Consider the following 14,825-nt stretch of genomic DNA (forward strand, 5'->3'; position numbering starts at 1 on the left):
TCTGGAGGAGCCCTTCAGTACACACCAACCAGGGTTTCCAGAATCATCGTGGTCTGCTGCACCTTGCACAGCATAGCACAGCAGCAAGGATTAGCGCTGCATGAGGAGCAAAGCACTGTGCACAAAGCATCTCAGAGGAGCAGGAGGAGGAGGATGAAGAGGAGGAGCAGGAGGAAGATGCAGTCATGATCCCACCAGCACCCGAGCACATTGCTGCCTGGGAGGCCAGGGATGGATCTGCATGACCAGATTTACTTAACTTTACGCATTATACCCATATGGCTGTAACATGCTGCCCAGGTTGGCACCACCCCACAGCAACACCATAAAGCATCCCTACAATGACCAAGCCATTCCTTTCACACTGACCACCATTGCTGGAGGTAACATTATGTCTCACCATTCACTCCAACTCACTAAGCCACCTCCAAAGGTGCACACAAATTTGACCATGTTGAAAAGTGGTGAAAATAAATATTTTTTTTGTGTGACATTGTGGCAGAGCCACCAAGGGGTCCTTATATTGTTGTGCATAATTGCTTGTAACAAAGTCAATCGGTATCTGTATTCATTTGCTGCATGTTAACAGCGCAGTCTCTAAAGGGTTAAGACCAAGCGCGATGACGGCATCACGTGATGTTCCCAACGGCGGGAAACGTGATGATGTCATGACGTCAGACTGAGGAGCCTCCCCTCTCAGCCCTCGTGGAGCCAGCTTTAAGCAAAGACCTGTGTTTGAGTTCTCCTGTGTTTTTGAATGTTACTTCCACCAGTTTGCATTAAACATCGTTTTGGTTAGCTGATTGCCTTGCTCTTAGTAATTTCGTCAGGAATTCACGAATTCCTAGAGTGGTGACCCTGATTCTTCGCGGACGATCTTCGTGGAGGAAGCGAGATGCAGTGACATGATGGAGGCCAACGCAGTGGCTTTGAAGCTCCCTCAGTTCTGGGAACAACAGGCGGCCTCCTGGTTTGTGCAAGCGGAGGCTCAGTTCGAGCTCCGGAACGTAGTGCAGGATCAGACCCGTTACCTCTACGTGGTCTCCGCACTCAACAGCTCCACGGCTTCGAGGATCATCAGCCTGCTGGAAAATCCCCCGGCCGACAGCAAGTACAACACCCTTAAGGCGCGGCTTATCCAGGTATTCGGCCTCACAAAGTCGGAACACGCACGGCGGTTACTCACGCTGCCCGGGTTAGGCGACTCCAAGCCGTCGGAGTTAATGAGCCAGATGCTCACACTCCTTGGTTCAGAACCGCAGTGTTTCCTATTTCGGGAATTGTTCCTGAGCCAATTGCCCAAGCAGGTGCAGGCAGCCCTCGCGAGGTCGGAAACTGCGGATTGTGTGGCGCTCACGGCCGAGGCTGACAAAATTTACGCCGTTATGCAACAATACTGCGCTGCCTCGAGGCCTCCCTCCCAGAAAAGCCCCGCCCTGATGCCTCCACCATCCAGTTGGTGTTATTACCATGCCCATTTTGGCCTGAAGGCCCGATGCTGCCGTCCTCCCTGCGGGTTCAAGCCTAAAGAAACGAAGAAACACCAGCACCAACTGCGCGACGGGACGACCGAACCTGAAGTTTGCCCCACGGCCGCGATGGCGATTGGCGATTCCGGGAATATAGGAGTCGTTCGAACAGGCTTGTCCGACCTCCTCTTCGATTGACTGCCATTGTTAAGGACAATTCTGGGGGGGCGCATGTGGCAGAGCCACCAAGGAGTTCTTATATTGTTGTACATAATTGCCAGTAACAAAGTCAATCGGTATCTGTATTCATTTGCTGCATGTTAACAGCGTGGTCTCTAAAGGGTTAAGACCAAGCGCGATGATGTCATCACGTGGGTCACGTGACATTCCCAACGGCAGGAAACGTCATGACGTCAGACTGAGGAGCCTCCCCTCTCAGTCCTCGTGGAGCCAGCTTTAAGCAAAGACCTGTGTTTGAGTTCTCCTGTGTTTTTGAATGTTACTTCCACCAGTTTGCATTAAACATCATTTTGGTTAGCTGATTGCCTCGCTCTTAGTAATTTTGTCAGGAATTCACAAATTCCTACAACATCACAGTAACGGAAACTTTACACGATCATTTAACAAAACACTTATGTGGCTACCCTTGTGAATCTACTTGCGTTTCATCTTTCTCTTATGCATGCTTCTACGAGGTGCTAACCCTATGGCTTCAGAAGAGGTAGTGGCAGGCTGTTCACTTCCCTGCTGTGACTGCTGAGATGCTTTTGGCGGATATCCTCTGGGTTTTGGAGCCTCTGATGGCCCCGCCAAAGTCTGCTCCCCTGAGACTGTGGAGGGGCAGACTCGGCCATCGGGATCCCAGAATGCATCTGGGGCTCTGACTGAGAGGGGGCAGTGGGGGAGAAGTGTGAGCGCTTTGACAGGAGCCCCCACTTGTATGTCCCCTCTCACCATCATCCCTCTCATGGGGCCCCGCAATTCCCTCCTAGCAAGGAGCTAGAGAGCATCTTGCTGCACAGCAGTGGGGCCATGAGGACCCACTTCTATATTGACATCCCTCGTAGCGAGGATGTCTACGAGCCTCCGCCATTTGTTCTCCATAGATATCCATCTATTCTCCATAGAGACCATGTGCTCCTGTGAGTGGTGCATTTGCTGCTCATGCAGGGGGCTATCCTATCCATGGAAGAGCCTACATTCACCATCGACTGCGACACGGTGGTGCTCATGTTGGAGATAGACCCCTCCATTCTCTGCACATTTGCAGACATAGCGCTCGCAAAACCTGTCAAAGCCTCCTGCACGTCTTCCTGCACCTCCAGGAACGCCCTCTTTCTGGATGCCCCCCGAGGCTCAGTGTCTGCATGCAGCTGAGCAGAGCTGGGCGCATCCTGCGCCCTCCGGCAAGGAGTCTCCACTGTTGTTCCTGTCTCCACCATCTGCTCTTGCTCACTTGTGAGTTGTGAGACACCGGGTGACAACAATACTCTATCTTGCGTGGGACCTACCAAGTTGTACATATCTGTGCTGGTGCTGGGTGCGCTTATGTCTGGTGATGGTGTGCCCTCAGAGGCTGGAGGCTCCTCTGAGGAGTCATCTACCTCTTCCTCCTGGATGGTGGAGGTGGCTCTTGATGGACCTGTGGGAGAGTAAAGAGATGACTTAGTTATGTCATATGAAGAATAGGTACAGATACCATTATGCACACGATGACCATTCAATGGCTGCTGACATCAGTCCCCATATGAGTGACTGATGTATGCCATGTGGTAGTATGAGATGTAATTCTGTCACCAGGTTGCTGAGATGTCCCCCTCTCTCCGTCTCCCACCTCCAGCTGCTCTGCGATTCCTGAGACTTCCAGGGCGACCTCCTCTGCTGATGTTACAGTCGGCAATGATGGTGTCCCACCTCCGATTCTCTCCCTCTCCCTCTTATTGTGGGCTCTCTTTTCCTGCAAGGTGTGAAAGAAGAGAAGGTTGAATGAGAGTGTTGGATTGAGTGTAAGGAATGGATTGGTTACATCTTTAGAGGGATACTATGATGGAGTGGGGTGCCAAAGCCAAGTGGCCTCCTTGTGTGTTGTTAGTTGGTTTGATTGCATTAGGATGAGGGTGAATGTGAGGGGTGGCTAGTCAGATGGGGATTGATAATGTGGATAGAGAGAGAGAATACAGGGAAAGTGGCATGTGGTGCATAACCCCCAATCATCGGGTATAGTAGAGAGATGAACCGGACCTTAAAAGAGAGGCTTAGGAAAGAGATAGGAGAGGTCCCGAAGAGATGGGATGAAGTCCTACCCCTGGTCCTAATGAGCATCTGAGCCAGCCTCTCTAAAATTATGGGACACTCCCCGCATGAGTTAATGACAGGGAGGTCGATGAGGACCCCGACTCATGTGTTGTTACTGGTCCTAACCGAAGCACAGGTTAAGGAGGTCACACGGGACAGGTTTGTTAGATCAGTATGATACTCTAAGGGGGTTGCATTGGGAGGCAGCTAACAATATGAGAAGGCAGCACCAACAGAATAAAATGCTGTTGGAACCACGGGTAACACAGGAGTGGAAGGTAGGGGACCAGGTGATGGTCAGGAATAATGCCAGAGTAGGGGCATTCGAGCCATTATTTAAAGGACCCTATAATATTGTGGATAAGGCAGGTCCTATGGTCTAGTCATGGCATGGGTAAGTCATGGCAGGACAGCCCGGTGCTGTGGTATGCTCCTCCTGCGATATGTGGGAACTCAGGGACACTTCCTGTGTCCCTGACAACCATGTGTGCAGGAAGTGAATCCAGCTGCAGCTACTGGCAGACCGCATTGCGGCGCTGGAGCTGCGATTGGATACATACTGGACCATTCGCAATGCTGAGGACATCGTGAATAGCACGTTTGATCAGTTGGTCACACCGCAGGCAAAGGTTGGACAGGCAGAAAGGGAATGGGTGACCAACAGACAGAGTACTAGGCACAGGCAGGTAGTGCAGGGGTCCCCTGTGGCCATCCCCCTCTCCAACAGATACACCACTTTGAGTACTGTTGGGGGGGATGGCTTATCAGAGGAAGGCAGCAGCAGCCAACTTCCTGGCACCAGGGGTGGTTCTGCTGCACAGGACGGGAGGAAAAAGAGGGGTAGAGCTATAGTAATAGGGGATTCTATTGTAAGGGGAATAGATAGGCGTTTCTGCGGCCGCAAACAAGACTCCAGGATAGTGTGTTGCCTCCCTGGTGCAAGGGTCAAGGATGTCTCAGAGCGGCTGCAGAACATTTTGGAAGGAGAGGGTGAACAGCCAGTTGTCGTGGTGCATATAGGTACCAACGATATGGGTAAAAAATGGGATGAGGTCCTAAAAGCTGAATATAGGGAGTTAGGAGGTAAATTAATAAATAGGACCTCAAAGGTAGTAATCTCAGGATTGCTACCAGTGCCACGTGCTAGTCAGAGTAGAAATAGAAGGATATTTCAGATGACTACGTGGCGAGAGGAATGGTGTGAGGGGGAGGGATTCAAATTCCTGGGACATTGAAACTGGTTCTGGGGGAGGTGGGACCAGTTCAAACCGGATGGTTTGCACCTGGGCAGGGCCGGGACCGATGTCCTAGGGGGAGTGTTTGCTAGTGCTCTGGGGGAGGGTTTAAACTAAAATGGCAGGGGGTTGGGAACCTGAGCAGAGGGACAGAGGAAAGGGAAACAAGGATAAAAGAAAAAGATAGGAAGGAGAAAAACAAAAGTGGCAGTCAGAGAAATCAACAGTTTAAATCAAACATGGCCACAGTAAATAATAATTCTAATAGGCCTAAGAGCGTTAAAAAAACAAGCCTGAAGGCTTTATGTCTTAATGCAAGGAGCAGTCATAATAAGGTGGATGAATTAGCTGCGCAAATAAAGGTAAACGATTATGATTTGATTGGGATTACGGAAACATGGCTCTAGGGTGGCCAAGGCTGGGAACGCAACATCCAGGGGTATTCAATATTCAGCAAAGATAGGCAAAAAGGAAAGGGAGGTGTGGTAGCATTGCTGGTTAAAGAAGGGATTAACACAATTGTAAGGAAGGATATTAGCTCTGATGATGTGGAATCTGTATGGGTAGAACTGAGAAATGCCAAGGGGCAGAAAACATTAGTGGGAGTGGTATATAGACCTCCAAACAGTAATGTGAAGGTTGGGGATGGCATTAAAAGGGAAATTAGAGAAGCGTGCAATAAGGGCACAGCAGTCATCATGGGTGACTTTAATCTACATATAAATTGGGCTAACCAAATTAGTAACAATATTGTGGAGGAGGAATTCCTGGAGTGTTTACGGGATGGTTTCCTGGACCAATATGTCGAGGAACCAACCAGAGATCAGGCCATCTTAGACTGGGTATTATGTAACGAGAAAGGATTAGTTAACAATCTTGTTGTACAAGGCCCCTTGGGTCAGAGCGATGATAATATGATAGAATTCTTCATTAAGATGGAGAATGAAGTTGTTGACTCAGAGACTAGGGTCCTGACTTTAAATAAAGGAAACTACGATGGTCTGAGGCGCGCGTTGGGTGGGATTGATTGGGGAATGTCACTCAAAGGGTTGATGGTGGATAGGCAATGGCAAACATTCAAAGACCACATGGATGAACTACAGAATTTGTTCATCCCAGTTTGGAATAAAAATAAAACAAAAAAGGTGACTCAACCATGGCTAACAAGGGAAATTAGGGATAGCATAAGATCCAAGGAGAGGACATATAAATTGGCCAGAAAAAGCAGTAAACCTGAGGATTGGGAGCAGTTTAGTATTCAACAAAGGAGGACAAAGGGATTAATTAAGAAGGGGAAAATAGAATATGAGAGTAAGCTTGCAGGGAACATAAAAACTGACAGTAAAAACTTTTATAGATATGTGAAGAGGAAAAGATTGGTGAAGTCAAGCGTAGGTCCCTTGCAGTCAGAATCAGGGGAATTTATAATGGGGAACAAAGAAATGGCAGACCAATTAAATATATATTTTGGTTCTGTCTTCACAAAGGAGGACACAAATAACCTCCCAGCGATGTCGGGGAACATAGGGTCTGATGAAAGGGAGGAACTGAAAGAAATCAGTATTTGTAGGGAAATGGTGTTAAGGAAATTGATGGGATTGAAGGCCAATAACTCCCCAGGGCCTGATAATCTACATCCTAGGGTACTTAAGGAAGTGGCCCTAGAAATAGTAGATGCATTGCTGATCATTTTCCAACATTCAATGGAATCTGGAACAGTACCCGTGGATTGGAGGGTAGCTAATGTTACCCCACTATTCAAAAAAGGTGGTAGAGAGAAAACGGGGAATTACAGACCGGTAAGCCTGACATCAGTAGTGGATGTAACAGCAGAGCACTTGGAAAACAGTGACAGGATTGGACAAAGTCAACATGGATTTACAAAGGGTAAATCGTGCTTGACTAATTTACTGGAATTTTTTGAGGGTGTATCTGGTAAAATAGATAAGGGAGAACCAGTGGATGTGGTGTATTTGGACTTTCAAAAGGCATTCGATAAGGTCCCGCACAAGAGATTAGCGTGTAAAGTTAAGGCATATGGGATTGGGGGCAAGGTACTGACTTGGATAGAGAACTGGTTGGCAGACAGAAAGCAAAGTGTTGGAATAAACGGGTCTTTTTCTGAGTGGCAGGCAGTGACTAGTGGGGTACCTCAGGGATCGGTCCTTGGACCCCAGCTATTCACAATATATATTAATGATCTAGACAAGGGAACTAGATGTAATATCTCCAAATTTGCAGATGACACAAAGCTGGGTGGGCGTGTGTGCCGTGAGGAGGATGCCGAGAAACTCCAGGATGATTTGGACAGGTTGGGTGATTGGGCAGAAGCATGGCAGATGCAATATAACGTGGATAATTGTGAGGTTATCCACTTTGGTAGCAAAAACAGGAAGGCAGATTATTATCTGAATGGCAATAGATTGGGAGAAGGGGAAGTGCAACGAGACCTAGGTGGCCTTGTGCACCAGTCGCTGAAGGTAAGCATGCAGGTGCAGCAAGCGGTTAAGAAGGCAAATGGTATGTTGGCCTTCGTAGCGAGAGGGTTTGAGTACAGGAACAAGGATGTCTTGCTGCAGTTGTACAGGGCCTTGGTGAGACCACATCTTGAGTATTGTGTACAGTTTGGCCGCCTTATCTGAGGAAGGATGTTCTTGCCATGGAAGGAGTTCAGCGAAGATTCACCAGGCTGATACCTGGGATGGCAGGAATGACGTATGAGGAGAGATTGGATCGATTGGGCTTGTACTCGCTGGAGTTTAGAAGAATGAGAGGGGATCTCATTGAAACTTATAAAATTCTAACAGGACTAGACAGACTAGATGTTGGAAGGATGTTCCCGATGGTCGGGGAGTCCAGAACCAGGGGTCACAGTCTAAGGATAAGGGGTAGGCCATTTAGGACAGAAATGAGGAGGATTTTCTTCACCCAGAGAGTGGTGAACCTGTGGAATTCTCTACCACAGAAGGCAGTAGAGGCCAATTCATTAAATATATTCAAGAAGGAGTTGGATATATTTCTCAAGGCTAAAGGGATCAAGGGGTATGGGGAGAAAGCAGGGACCGGGTACTGAATTTGGATGATCAGCCATGATCGCATTGAATGGCAGAACAGGCTCGAGGGGCCAAATGGCCTACTCCTGCTCCTATCTTCTATGTTTCTATGTTTCTATGCAATCTAGCTGCCGAGGCGAGTAAAATGGTTTCACATCAACCAGTGCAAGCTGTACAACTCCGGAGAGAGAAGCACAAAACGGGCCAAGGCCCAAGGAACCGTAATGAGTTTGATCAATGTGAGCCTTTCTCCCGTGCTGTGGGATGATGAGGATGACTCAGAGGGTGGAGCGGTGAGATGAAGTAGTCGGGTGCCGAGACCCAGGGTGCTCTGGACACCTCCTCCTACTCCACCCCCGGGCCTCCACAAGCCCAAACATCGGGACAAGAAAAAACGAAAGCAGTGATTGAACCAAAGTGTAAATATGTGTATCATTTAAGCGTGACCTGTGAAGGGGGACCACTCACAGAGCAGTGTTATTCTTTTGTTTTTATAGAAGCAAATCGAATCAAGGATACGAGATGAGGTGGATGCTGCGGATGAGCGTGTGGATGATCCTGATTAAAGCAGGGTGGGGAGATCGGGGAGACACCGAGACATTCTTCACATACGGGTGTATGGGAGGAACTGGCCCCACCGCAACTCGGAGGGGCGACACGGGGCAATAATGGTATAATTACATACTCCCACGATGGGAATTGGCCGGGTTGGCTAGGGTTGAACTCGACCAAGTAGTCAAGGCGAACCGGGGACAACATTGGGGAAGTGTCGGGGTCCTGCCCAAAGGTAAACATCATGACTAAGAGGGTAGACGGGTTTGTCTGGAATGTAAGGGGAGCACCCACATGGGATGGTGGTGGTGGTTGCAGAAAACAGACAAAGGTAAAAATAACGCATCCACGGAATGGGAAAAGTTGGGTAATAATTCAAACAGGCGGGCCATGGGAACTAAGGAAGGGGTAAAATTGTGTTGGGATAAATGGTGGAAGAAGGAGCAAGGAGTTTATGTGTGCATGGTCAAGTCGGGGCACAACTGCAAAGTGGGTGTTGCCATTACTTTCAAACGGCAGTGGCAGGACTCTGGGTCAGGAGTGAATTGGACTCAGAGTTTTGACTCTTGCGTGACCCTTGATCCTCCAAAAGCAGTCAATGCAACCGAACTGGTCGCGAGCAAGATGAAGTCTCCACTGAAAGCCCCAGAGACTCAGGATACAAATGTCAAATGTCCCATAACGGCACCCGGTGTTGATCCCAACAGGAAAAATGTTGTATCACCCCGTATATTACGAAGTAGCGTTGGTTATTCTTAATTTAACAGAGTTACAGTTGCCCCGGTGGTGCCCGCCAGAAACGGAAAAGTTGTATGAAAAGTTGTTAAATGTTCAGACAATTCTACGAGAGGAATTATGGGGACGAAAGTCAGGGGGGAGTGTACAAACCGGTAAATAACAGCCACACGGGCTGGGGGAGACGGAAAAGGGACTGATTAATGATGCGGCCACGGTGTTTAATACAGGGACGTCACTGGTCAACAGCCTGGACAACACGCAGTTGCAATTACAACTAAATACCCTAAGGGACCAGCTAAGGAAAATACTGGGGGAGGGTAATGACATTGAGGGTCACGAATTTCAGGAAGACCAGGTGATGACGATTCATCTAAAGGAAATGATAGCTGAGCTGGAGACTCATGCTCAGACCATCAATGTATTAATAAAGGTTGCCGAAATCGGGCTGCCCAAAATGATGTGTGTGTTATGTATGGGGCCTAGTTGTTAAACGAGGGGCGCAGTAATTTAGAGGATTTAAAACAAGGCCACGTACCATCGTGGATCGGTAACAGGCATCTAAAGGCTTTAAGCGCTTATAACAACCTCATAAATTCGTGTCAGCTATGGTCGGCCTCCGAAGCATACCCAGTCCCTGTCAACTGTGGTCAGAATAAACAAACGGTAATGGGGATAGTTCTGAGGATGCCGGTGATGGATCAGGCGCAACGACCCGCACCGGTATACCGGGTAGAAAACATTGGTATAATTCGAAACGGGGTGCATGTGAAGCATCATAAAACCCCTCAGTATGTGGTGAAGTTGGGGAACTCGATAACCGGCACTAGTCTGGAGGGATGTCAGGGAGGAGGTACACATATGGTATTGTGTCCCTACCATTTGAATCCTTTCGATCGGCCGGTATGTGGGTTTGAATACGGAGACTAGCAGCCTATAAGCTGTATCATGGAAGTGATGGCTCACATCCATGTTGTAGTGTATGTAACCGTTCACCTTTAAGAGAACTATTTTAGGTGTGGCACTACTTTATCTTGGCTGCTGTATACTGTAATACCGACGGTGACCACACCGGTATATAAGTGCTGTGTCAGGATTTATTGGGCAGATTCGCCCTGACCTTCGAATAGTAAAGTCCTGTTAAAGTTACTCTTGTAGTCTGTGTATTAATTCGCCATAATACCTACAGACTTTACAGTGGCGACGAGTTCGATCTTACCCTGCGGCAACAATACTTCCGAAGCAGTTAACGAGCGTCGAGAAGAGGCACCCGCCCTCGTCGTTCTGCTGAGAGAAAACTCGAGTCTGCAGAGCAAGGAAGAAGGAAGAATTCAGACACGAAGCCTTCCATCAGCAACAGGCACTGATTGTCCCTTCTGCCACCGTGGTGAGTGAGCCGATCAGCACGAGAAGCAAGTCGGCCACGGTGACTGTGAGTAAAGGGAAAATAAAAAAATAAACGGAGGATAAGGGCGGTGAACTCGACCATGGTCGGGGGAAAGGAGCCGGACAGAAGTCGGGCCCAGAGGCGCTGAGACTGGGGCAGCGTGGAGCACGGAAGCCGCGGTACAAGCGGGCTGGGAGACGCAACGGCGTCGTGAGACAGCTAGACCGCGACCGGCGAAAAAGGCCGGGCAGCTACCGAGGCCACGAGGCACTGCGACCAGGATCGTAAGGCGCGGGAAGATATAAAAATAAATAAACCGCGGGGAACTCAGCCGCAGCCGGGGAGGAAAGCACCGGACTGCGAGAGGGCTGGGAGGCGCGATTGGAGTGAAAAAGGCCGGGCAGCGACCGAGGCCACGAAGCGCTGCGACCGGGATCGTAAGGCGCGGGAAGATATAAAAATAAATAAATCACGGAGAACTCAGCCGCAGCCGGGGAGGAAAGCACTGGACTGCGAGAGGGCTGGGAGGCGCGATTGGAAGCCGCTGAGGGAGAGACAGAGCCCGAGCGAGCGGGAGAGACAGAGCCCGAGCGAGGGAGATGGAGCGAGATCCAGCCCAGCGGCTGAAACTGTTCGCCGTCAATGGGTTGTACCCAGCGCCGGTTGCCCTGCCGAGAAAAGGGAACAAGGAACGCACTGAAGCTGACGCGCAGGTTGCAAACCCCAAAAGCCAGCGGTCGTCGCCCGAGGGAAAAGCTTACCCCTCCCGCCAGGGGAAGAAACGCAGGAAGCCGCCAGTAGGCGGGGAAGATGACAGAAGCGGGAAACCGCCATTTTGAAAGTGGGCGGGGGAAGAAGACAAGCGCGGGAAACCGCCATTTTGAAAAAAAAAAAGTTAAAGAAAAATTTCGTGTTTGTTTCGCAGAAAGATAGTGAGAGATAGTGAAGATGCCTAAGCATGGTAACATCAACAACTTCGATTCCGAGGTGGAAGATTGGGCCACGTACGTAGAACGTATCGAGATATATTGTGAGGCCAATAAGATAGCAGATGATGATAAAGCTCTCACCTTATTAAACGCAATGGGGGCAAAGACATACGGGTTATTGAAGCTAAACCGGCGGATCAGACTTTCGCTAATATTGTTGCTGTCCTGAAGGATCATTTGAACCCCACACCACTGATGTTGGCGGAACGATTCAAATTCTATGCGAGAACGCAACGGAAAGAGGAAAGCAACGCGGAATACTTGGTCGAACTGCATAGACTAGCGAAATACTGCCAGTTTGGGGAAAATCTGACAGAGGCATTGAGAGACAAGTTTGTGTGCAGGTTGTCGAAGGAAGGAACACAAAAGCGTCTGCCAGAAGAGAACGATCTCACACTTGATAAGGCTGTCCTTATTGCAGCATCGCACGAAGCCGCAGTGAGAGGCACAGCGGAAATGCAGCTGAAGGCAGCGGTACTCAGTGTGGATCAAATTACTTCGGGTACATCGAAATGTTATCGTTGTGGGAAGACAACACACGACCAGAACCAATGCTGGTTTAAAAACCAGGAATGTAGAAAATGTGGCAAACCTGGTCACATAGCTAAGGTATGCCGGTCAGGAAAGAAGACCAACAACAACAAAAAAAAGTCACTGCAGGAAAAGTACAATAAGGTACACAAGGTGGCTGAGAAGAGTTCAGATGAACAGAATTCGGATTCAGACCCAACCGTTCAGGAACTGGGTAGTCTGAGAATTCACAATGTGAGTAAGGAAGCTGACCTGCAAACTATCTGGGTCATGCTAAAAATAGCCGGAGTCCAAGTGAAAATGGAATTGGACACAGGATCAGCCCTATCAGTCATAAATCGAAGGGATTACAACCGGCTATTCTCACACATACCCTTGAGAGATACCAAGATCGTATTGTAGACATACACGGGGCAGAAAGTATACCCCATGGGAAAGATAAAAGTCAAGGTGAGAGACAGGGGCAAAGAACACCAAGGAATATATTTATATGTACTACCTGAGGGAGGTCCACCACTTCTGGGATGGGAGTGGATCTGGGAAATAAACATGGAATGGCACTATTTAAAAGCAATAATGAGTGAGAACTCGGTGAAGACAATCAGCTCAGACTCTGAAACGGATGACGATAAGACCAGCCCAGGTGCGAAAGACAAGTTTAAAATGGACTTGCTGACTAAGGTTGGAAAAACGAAGGAGTGCATAAATGCTTATGCTTCAGAGGAGAACAAAGTTTCAGAACAGAATTCCACTGAACAACAACAACATAGTTTGACAGAGAATTCTGAGTCTGTCCAGTTTACAAATATGCACAATTCTGAGGAACACCGGGCTCGAACTCAACTCCATTTCAAATTACAACAGCAATTAGAACAATTGAGTTGCCGTCTCGAACAAGAGATGAAAGCAATGAAAAAGTTCTGTGACGCAGAGTGGGAGAACCTGGAAAGACAACAGAAACAGCTGATGGAGAAAAAGGAGCAGGAGCACACAAACCGTCGGGGCAAGGAGGCCAAATGAATCAAAGCTGATTCGGTTTCAGAAGGTACGTGCTTTAATCTGGTGGAGCAAGAGGTTCAGCAACTGAAAGCGCTTGTTAGCGGATTGCAGGCAGAAAAGACTGATTTGGTCGCCATGAACTCCGAGCTCCTACTGAAGTTGGGTGCAGCATCACCGGACGATTCAAGTGGGGAAATTCGAATGGTGGAGGCTGCGGATGATGGCAAAGTAGAAACAGCAAAGGAGCCCCAGGGCAAGGTTATAAACAGCCCTGCAGCTACTGGGAAACGTATGAGGTCAGAAGAGTTAACGGTCAGCCAACTCTTTCATATGCTGAAGGACAAGACTCTGAAATGGGAACAAATTGAACAGGAGTTTAAATCTTCAAAGGAGAGGGGTTTGGAGCTCCCAAAAGTTATTGAAATAGCTGAGGTTGCAACACAGACTGAGAAGATGGCAGCAGAGCAACCCTTGGATGCCAAAAGTACGCTGACTCACGTCAATGTTGAACAACAGAAGGTTGAAACAGCTGCTGCAGTAGAGGGATTGAATAGTCCGATCAACCAATCTCCGAATGAAGTTGAAGTATTGAAATCACAAATGACGTCATTAGTAAAAGACTTGCAGGAAGCCCAGAAAAAGCTGGAGGAAGCTGAACGCCTGAAGAAGTCTCTTCAGGAAAGATGTCTGGATTTGGAACAAAAGCTGGCTAATGTCCAGCTGGGTATGGAGGAAATAGAAGACCCTCTCACTGGCCTAGCTCAAGATGACACCGAATATTACCATGACCTGTTGGACAACATCGAATATTACGATGACCTGTTCTGCCCAGCTTGTGATGAAAACTCCCAAAGTGCAGAAACCATGAAGAATCACAAAAAGTCTAAGGAACATCGGGAGATGGTGGCGCTACTACGGAAAAAGGAGGACGAGAAGGAGGAACTGTGCATGCAGCTGGCAGCTGACAGTGGAGCCCAGAGAGTCTCCAAGAAGCAGAAAAGGAAAAGACGAAGCAGAAGATGATGATCATCTGGACCATCATCATCACTACTAGATCACGCACGGGGTCCCTTCGAACGGAGCCAAATCAGTTTGGAAGTAGAAAAACTTCCCAAGGTACTCAAGTTTTTACAAGCCAACAATGCTGGTTCAGAAGGACGGAAGTTCAAGCTGTTAAGTCCAGTGAAGGACTATTGGATGAGTCACTCCAGCAACGTGAACCGACTACACCACAGGGAACTGCTACACCACTGAGGTGTTGTCAGGACCGAGTCAAGAAGCACGGAAGGCGCATCCACCGAGATTGAATCTGTGAACTGTTTTCCGCAGAGACTGAATCTATGAACTGTTTCCCGCAGAGACTGAATCTGTGAACTGTTTCCGCAGAGACTACATCTGTGAACTGTTTTAACATGAAGTTGGATATATGTTATGATGTTATGTTTAATGGGGAATAAGTATGTTGTAAGCTAAAAAGGGAGGATTGTAGTGTATGTAACCGTTCACCTTTAAGAGAACTATTTTAGGTGTGGCACTACTTTATCTTGGCTGCTGTATACTGTAATACCGACGGTGACCAC

This window comes from Somniosus microcephalus, chromosome 1, assembly GCF_052327205.1.
Source record: "Somniosus microcephalus isolate GS21.2 chromosome 1, FLI_Smic_1.0, whole genome shotgun sequence".
Lineage (NCBI taxonomy): Eukaryota > Metazoa > Chordata > Chondrichthyes > Squaliformes > Somniosidae > Somniosus > Somniosus microcephalus.